Source organism: Haplochromis burtoni, unplaced genomic scaffold (assembly GCF_018398535.1).
Source record: "Haplochromis burtoni strain Fernald_Lab_line unplaced genomic scaffold, NCSU_Asbu1 Contig_268, whole genome shotgun sequence".
In the NCBI taxonomy this organism is placed as follows: Eukaryota; Metazoa; Chordata; class Actinopteri; order Cichliformes; family Cichlidae; genus Haplochromis; species Haplochromis burtoni.
Window position 1 is genome coordinate 735,371 of NW_024582629.1, and position 8,841 is coordinate 744,211.

Genomic DNA, 8,841 nt, shown 5'->3' on the forward strand with positions numbered 1-8,841 from the left:
CGTCCTGTTTTTAAGACTTTAGAGGTGTTTTTGAAGTGCTTGGTGACTGGGTTTATTGCCTATGAGCACCACAAGATGGCCCTATAATCATTGGAGTGTGTCTGATGGGTTGCACCGAAGATGAAATGAGACTGTCAGCTGGGGGAAAATAAGCAAAAGTGTCTTTAATAACTGTGGCTCCCTGAAGTGAAGCTTTTTAAACGTGACTCTGATTCAAGGGCGGGTGGTATTTCCTGGTGTTTGTGTGCCTCTGTGTGTGTGTGATGCTATTTGACATCACCGGGTGTATTTTGACACAGAAAAAGGTCAGTTGAAATGTTAATGATGTACGCGTTTTGTTTGTGGTGTGCACACGGTATGTTTTTTTAACGTTTTTTTTTTTTTTTACCGCAGAGCAAGCATTTGAATTGCTGTCAAAAGGGGTGCTCTCTTTTCAGGAGTCAGCCCATTGACAAGGTACATCTAATTCATTTGGCTGGTTTGTTTTGATGACTCACGATTTAGATGTCATCGCCTCTGATTCATCACTGGGCCCCTGCCTGTGGTGGAAAATGCTCTTCCTCACAGATAATATGGAAAGACAGTATGCTATGCTGGGATGCATACCACTGGAGATGGATTTAATTAACATGAAGATTTAATGCCGGGCTCATTTGTCCAGAAGAGTCTTTAAGTGAGATAATTGGATTTCAGTTCATTCTTAGAGGTAACCAATCTAGTAAACTATTAATTATGTATAGCTTTAAAATACCCGTTCAGTGTAATACGAAGTCTTCTTACTCATAGACCTTGACCCCTGTGTTTCCTTGAATCTGGTGTATTTACTCATCAGAGAAACAAAAACTAGTGGTGTAAAAGTGTACAGCAGGACGGCACATTTTTATTTCAGACGAGTGTGCTGTCGTGTCACTTTCCGATCACAGCAAAGACTGTGACATCGACTGGATGTGAGTGTTGGATCTGAGCACAGCTATCAGATGAATGTGAGGGCCAGCAAAAGCAAAAGCATGCTTGGTAGGATATTTTCATCCACTGGGAGTGTGGTGCAAATGCCAGAGCGAGCACGGTCTAATAAAACCACAGAGCATCCTAGCCCGGACTCAACACAGAGGGCCACCTGCAGCTCAAAGCAAGGCACGTTGCAGTATTGCAGTATTAGAATTACTCCTCACACCGAAGCTCAAAGCTGTGCTCGGATGCAGAGTGATTAACCTGAGGGAACTTCAGAGCAGAATATAACCTGCTGAAGTCAATCTAAGAGCATTTCCTTCGTGGGGATTTCTTTAAACTTTCTAAACCACAATTCTTATGAAATCCTTTCACCAGATAAATGAATAGTGGTGGAGTAGTTAATTACTCTAACATTTAAGACAGCCCCAGGATTATATGTGACAGTCAAACCTCAAGGGTACTGTATATTTATTACAATTGTTGAGTCTTCAACTAACACCTGACGGCAGGAATTAAAGAATAAAGATTAATTTTATTGCCAATAAATACTACTGATGATTTCTGATGTCTGTCAGTTGTGCACTGTTAGTGTTTAAAGATGGCATTACTGTCACGGCTGGGGCAGCAGTCGTGTGGTGGAATGAACGAGGACCCAAGATGCAGATGGCAGTGGAGGTGCAGGTGGAGATTTATTTACAGTGAAAAACCCAAGGTGAGGGCAGAACTGAACAGAAACCTAAACTGGGAAAACTAACACAAACAGAGGACGGGAGGCGAGGAACAGAGCGCCACGGCGATATACCAAAAGGATGCAGAGAAATGCAGACGACGCAACGAGGAGCACAGGCAGACACATACTATAAATACACACACCAGGTAATCAGGAAATGGCACACAGGAGGGGACACAGCTGGAACTAATGGGCATAACGAGACACAGACCTACAAAGTAAAACAGGAAACGCACAGACTGTTTTACAACACAAAACTCAGGCACCCGAACAGAGCACAGAGGGAAGACACAGGTAGGGATAATAAATGTGACAACCAAACCCAAAGAACTAATGCAAAATCAGAATAAACTAGAAAATGATAATAAACTCCAGTTCCAAATAATTTGAGGTGCTGGGTAAAATGTAAATAAGAACAGAATGCAATGATTTGCTTATCTCATAAACCCCTCACAACAGAACACAGAAGGTTAACAAACAAACGAGTTTAAGAAAACTGTTGACTCAGTTTGAATTTGATGGAAGTAACATATCTCTAAAAAAACAACAAGAACAAAAAACTGGAGCACCTGCTCTTCTTTGACAATAGTCCATAAACCTCTGAGAACTAAGACCAGTAGCTTCACAACAGTCCTGGGACTTCTTAGTCATAGTTCTTGTTTCATGATGGACAAATGTTTTCAGACAGTTCCTGACTGCAGGCAGGGCAGTTCACCATCCAGACTCTATTACTGCAAAACCACGCTGTTGTTATACATGCAGTATGGAGTTTAGCATTGTTTTGGTGAAATTTACAAGGCCTACCCTGAAAAAGTAATCATCTGAATGGGAACATATTTTGTTCTAAAACCTGTATATGATGTCAACTTTACAGACACAAGTGCTATCAGAAATGCAGGCTTTAAAAACGGAGCACTGACTATAAGCTGCAGGCTCTCTCTCCTTGTTACTCCAGAGGTCTGACCACAGTTTTTCATTTTGTCTCAGTCCTTTTTAAACGAGCTTTGGCTCAGAGAAGACGACGGGTCGACATATTGTTTCTTCTTTGCAACAATAAAGCTTTAAGCTGTATTTGTAGATGGCACAGTGAACAAACAGACAGTAATTTCTGGAAGTGTTCAACTCCCAGTGATTGACTGATAGAGCCCAATTATAATGCAGTGTTGCCTGAGGGCCCACAGATCAGACATCAAGACTGATTTTCGACTTTGTCCTTGCACGTACAGAGATTTCACCAAATTTTTGTAATCGGTTGATGAGATTTAAGTCTTCACAATTTTGCTTCTCTAAGATCTGTAGTACTCCTTATTTCCCAAGCTTTTGTCTTTTGTCCAAACAGTGTTTTAAGATGTATTGCGGCCACCAAATTCAAAATGATATAATATTTCTCATGAAACAATAAAACGTGTCAATTTTATCGCTTGATATACCCTCTGTGTTGGGTTTTTCCTGTGGTTTTTTTATATTTTACACAGCATCCCAAATTTCACAGATTTGGATTTGTAGAAGTAAATAAAAAAAAATAGAAATTTTCAGGTCATTATGCAAGTTTAAACTGCAGTGTGTGGAATTTATGTCTTCTTCCACTACCCTTGCCATGGACATCAGCTGCTTCAAAAACAGCTGGTGGCATTAATTGTTCAGTCACGTGGCATTAAGTCATGGCAGAAAACGAGGGCACCATAAAGTGATGCCATTAACAGTGTGGCGGTCCAACAATTTAGAAAACACGTTGGAAATATGGTATTTATGTTTGATTTTCTTGTCATTAATTTCACTAAATCTATGAGTATTGCACATTGCACAGATGCATGTAAAAGATTTAATGGTGTGCATTTTAATCATTTAAAGACGACGGTGGAGGAAAAATTGCTACTTCAGACCTTGACCTAAATAACCTGACCTGACACACGGTGGTCTTATTGATGATTGGTTGTTAATCCTGTGTATTAACTCTCAATGTCCATATATGCAGCTGTCTCACACCAGAAAGTGCTTTGCATGCCGCTGACCCGAAAACCTTCCCTGGTGTGCCTCAAGCTAATTTTTCACCACATTAGCCTGGGCAGACATAAAAACTGGGCCACCGTGAGGACAAAGCCAGCTTGTGTATACATCCACAGCAGGAAGGCATGGGACAACGCAGCGGAGAAAGAGCTGGAGTGTTCTGAATACTTCACTTCTCAGAGGCATAAAGACAAAGAATTAGGTGATGAGAAAAAAATCCCCAAAACATCAGAGTGACACGTGAGTGCGAGAAAGCATTTCCTGCCTGTGTGTGTGGATATGTGGCGGTACACAGAGACACACACCAGTACAGGCTAACCAGGAGGTGAGAGCAGGGTTTGACATTGATGAATGCCACCCTCTCCTTTCCGTCCTCTCTGTCTTAGAGGCACAGAGGAAGCTTTCTACCGCTTTCCTTTTTTCAAGAAAGAACCTCATCAGCATTCAGCATGCATCACCAGCTCACTGCATCCAATCACGTGGTCTCACCATACAGAGCGAACATTTGTGACTGTGTGTGTGTATAAAGTCTGTGTGTGATGATGGGAGACTGGCAGAGACAGGCAGGGAGAATCCCTTTGTGCTGCCTGTGAATGCCCAAGGTCATGTATGAACACATCTGAGACGGGCACCAAGAGGAAATAATAACATTCCAGGTCAAAGTGTGTGATTTGTTTGTTTGCTTGCAGTTCGTTAGGGTTAGTGGAAGCAAAGGGAAGATAAAAGGGTGCTTCTCGTTGGCTAGATTTGCCTTAGATTATTAATCTAAAGTGATGCTTCATCTCCCTTCTCTCCAAGAAAACCCTCCAAAGCTCATACATTTAAATTTATATTCCATCATAATCTTGGGATAATCCAAAATGGTTAAGTGCTAAAAGGGGGATTAGAGGTGTGGGAGCGAGAGCTCGGCCACAAGTCGATTTCTCCGAGAGATTGCACTCATGTTTGATACCCAGTTCCCATGGCAACCAGTTACTGTGGCGTACCTGACCTATATATGTGCTGTATGTACACAAACATGTGCTAACCATCTGTTACTGTTGCTTCGTACAGTGGCTCATGGGGACTTTGAGGAGCTGCTTAATGAGTTTTGGTAATTACAAGAACAAACACAGGAGCCATAAGCTGCTTTTCACCATTTCTCATGAGCTGTGCAAACAGAAACCGCCACTCACATGGATGCATGTTGTGTGTTTGTAATTAGCACTGTAAACATAAGAGGACACGATTTTAGATATGGTGACACCTGACATGTTGTACCAGCAAAGCGCTCCAAAATGTACCACTAATAATAAACCGCCATAACTGCTGCAATGCTGGAAAGTAAAGTTACTCAAGAAACTTAATTACAGTTTTAAGGTAGATTTTACCTAATAACATTTCAGTTCAATTTTATCTATGTAGCACCAAATCACAACAACAGTCACCTCAATACTGTAAGTTACTTATTCTTCAATAATAAAGAGGAAAAACAATTAGATGACCGCCTATGACCAGGTCATCTAACTGTTGACCTGGCCTATGAGCAAGAACTTGGTGACACTGGGAAGGAAAAACTCCGTTTTGACAGGAAGAACCAGGCTCAGGGAGTGGCAGCCATCTGCCTCAACAGGGGGGGACAGGACAAAGACCTGCTGTGGAAGAGAGCCAGAGATGATAATAACCAGAGCTGGCAAAAGTACAAACAATCTGTACTTATGTAGTACAAATCCTACTGTTAAAAAAATACTCCAGTAAAAGCTGAAGTACTGATTCAACTTCTTGACTCAAGTAAAAGTAAAAAAGTACAGACTCTGAAATGTATTCAAAGTAAGAAAGTAAAAAGTTTGGAGGGTGTTTCCATTTTGTACGAAGCTAGCTGAACCTTGTGCTATATTAACATAATGATAAAATAATATCAGTAGAATAAAAACCTTAGTCTTTTTGAAAATTCTAATCATATTCAGCTTGAATCAGAGGGAAAAGAAGGAAAATAAAAAATATATATCTATTTCCTGTTTCCTACATTGTAGAGGGCATCTTTGCCTCTAAACAGGAAAATGTGTACAGTCAGGGGGTTAAAGTGGATTCAGCAGGTGGAAGAACCCTAAAATTTGCTGTAATGGTTCAGTGTGGGGAAAAGAATCATAACTCATGGTAATTTCTATTGAGAGCTCCAGTAGATTTTCATAGTGTGCAGGCTGTGATCAGCTGACCTGCTGCTCTTTGTGGATGTACACAACTGAATTCAACAAGATGTCAGCAGATGTTTCATGAGTTGTCCTGGCTGATTTCCATCCTCTACACCGACAGTACACTGTTTATGTTGTCTTTTTCCTAGACGGTATAAAGTTGGAATTTAGTGAATGGATCTCAGCATCATCAGCTAAAATCATATGAATCTCTGCTGCACTTTATGTAACCTAACTCTGAAAGCACAGTCGCTGTGCACCAGTCACACACTGTTCTTTACTTTAAATCCATCACAGTAAAGCAACCTGTTTATCCTGCACTAACCTGCAGAGGATTTTCATGCAGTTTTTAAATAACACAGTTAGTCTACCTCAGTTTGTTTTGCAGCATGTTTCGCAATATGAAAAAAAACCCATAATGTCGCATAATCAAAATCTGATTTAAAAACTTACATGTAAGCACTGAGCAGTCCTTACCTCTAAATCTCACCTCTCTTCTTCTTCTCCTGTCCTGTTTTTCTTATCTTTCTCCATCTCTGAATGAAGTCAGCTCTCTTCCTTTTCTCTCCCTGTGAAATACAGCAGTTGACTCTTTAGTACAGTACAGATATTTGTTTAAAAATGTAGGGAGTAAAAGTTAAAAAGTAGTTAGAAAAAAAACTACTCAAGTACAAAAACCTGAAAATTGTACTTAAGTACAGTAATGAAGTGTACTTCCTTACTTCCCACCTGGCTCCAAAAATAAACCATCAGTGGCTTAAATGCTAAAATCAAGGCTTCAAATATGGGACTTTATAAACCAGGTTTTGCATATGTCAACATTAACCTTACTCCACCTTTATTTGATGCAAAATTGGTTATGTTATACATCAACTCTGAAACAGGATCTCTACTGTCACGTCATTGCAGCTACTAGAATAAGCAGCTACCCATTATTAAGACATTTCGCCTTTTAATCACGTGTAAATATAAAATAGGTAGCATTAAAATGAATAAAACAAACCTCAGAGCCTATTTTCATTTGTTTCCAGCACCAATCCACATAAACGTACACACTCCGCTTGTCACCAGATGAACCTTTTGATGTATTTTTCCACTTCCTGGTTGTAAATTGCTTTTCTAACACCATCCATCACTCCAGTTCAGAACAGCACAAAGTGGAGCCTGCTGATAGATTATCAATAGCCAGTGAATGACAGGGTGGAGAGAACCAGACAGGTCGGTAATTTGCTTTAGCTGACATGATGAGAATAAATTACGATCTGTGGTTCATGTATATTAATAAAAATGTAACTAATGTAAATTAATTATTTTGATTTTCTGTTTTATCATAACAGAAATGGCACGGCTAACATCAGCCCTATGAGTTGATAAATGAAAGTCGGCACACAAGTTTTTAATTTGCTCACAGACGAAACAAACTGTGACACTGAGTTAATATGACTCACAGCTATCTGTTGCCATAGAAAGAAACCAAACTACCCCGACACTTATATGGACACGTTTCCAGGTGTCTGATGAATTTGGGTCCAATATGCCCTCTGTATTTAGCTCTGGTTTGCTCTCCTCCTTGGCAACAAAATGCTTCACTGTGTTCACCAGCTAATTTTTTGCTTCATAACTTTTGCACTGTCCACTTCCTGCTGTGGCAAAACAAATTTCCCACGCGTGGGACTAATAAAGGTGATCTTATCTTATCTTATCTGATCACTAAAAGCATTTTCAGACATGTAACATTCCTAGAATTATCGTTTTATTCAGGCGACAGTGTTCTGTCATTTAGAACTAAAGTAAAATTCATGCTGTCATTGAAATCATGACCATAAGGTGACAATAGATAAAACATCAACAATGAGGACAAAACAAGGTATTGGTGCTTGTTTCTGCATCATAGACATTAAATTGTTCCTTTTTTTTAGATTAGGTGTCCTTTTTTTTTTTTTAGTTTGTTTCTTTTGTGTTCTTTTTTCATATTTTTGTTTGCATGTACTATAAAATTGGAAAAAGTACAAAATAAAAAGTAAAAAAAAAAATTTGTTCCCTTTTAGACATTGAGTCTACGTTAAAGGCCAGTAACAACGCGTGAAATTGATTTGGTTGTCATTTTTGCTTTTTTCAGCTCTGACTTCCTGTAACTAGGTTCTGCAGTTATGAAGTTATGAGGAAATGATGAAAATACTTGCACGTTCTTTTAATACATTGATTCTGATGTGGCCGAGGGAGAATTTCTTTAATAGATTTTATGTGGAATAGCCCATAGCTAACTCTTACATTAAAGTTTTTACTTAATGAGAGTGCAAGGGATATCCATACAAAATGTTTTACAATTGTGGCAATAATCACTGTCAGCATCTTTATGCCATTAGGAATAGCTAGTTATCCTTAAACAAAGGCTCTGAGAGAAATTTAAAACAAATGATTTAACATGTGATGATATTTTCCTCCATGTATTTTATTGTGGTCAATAGGCAGGCTGGACTCAAATGCAGGACTCAGAAAGCAGGTTAAATTAATTTCTTTACAGTGGTTGCTGCAAATGAAGTATTTACAAAATCGTCTAACAGGAAATAATCCACAGTCTCCATTTACAAAACGGTCTTCAGGTAGTGCGTCCATTAGTAAATCCAAGTCTGCAGAGTTTCCTTTACAATTGTGTCTCTCACATGAACACCGTAGCAGGGAAACATCCAGGATCCTGCACAGAGGAAATGAGAGACTAGAAATCTTTAGATAAACAACTGAAAACAGACTTGCAGGCCAGCAGGCTCACTAACGCAGTGTGACACTCAGATAAGCAGTAAAGGGTTGCCTCCAGCTTAGGTACGCTGCCAGCAGATTAGCTGATGACAAACAGGGCGGAAATCCAGGAAGACCCCACCCCTTTAAGGTAAGGTGTGGTTATCCACACACACACACACATCATGAGAGACAGAGAGGAAGAAAGACAAACAGCAGGCAGAGATGCCCATGAGAACTGGAGGA

At 39.7% G+C, this 8,841-nt stretch overlaps 1 long non-coding RNA gene across 1 annotated transcript; it reads left to right on the forward strand.

The window, feature by feature from the left end:
• Positions 1 to 1,938: 1,938 nt before the first annotated feature.
• On the forward strand, positions 1,939 to 4,786 carry LOC106633571. The gene is made up of 2 exons (XR_001336928.1): positions 1,939 to 1,975; positions 3,657 to 4,786. It is a non-coding gene; the product is annotated as an uncharacterized LOC106633571 (long non-coding RNA).
• The last annotated feature ends 4,055 nt before the right edge of the window (positions 4,787 to 8,841 follow it).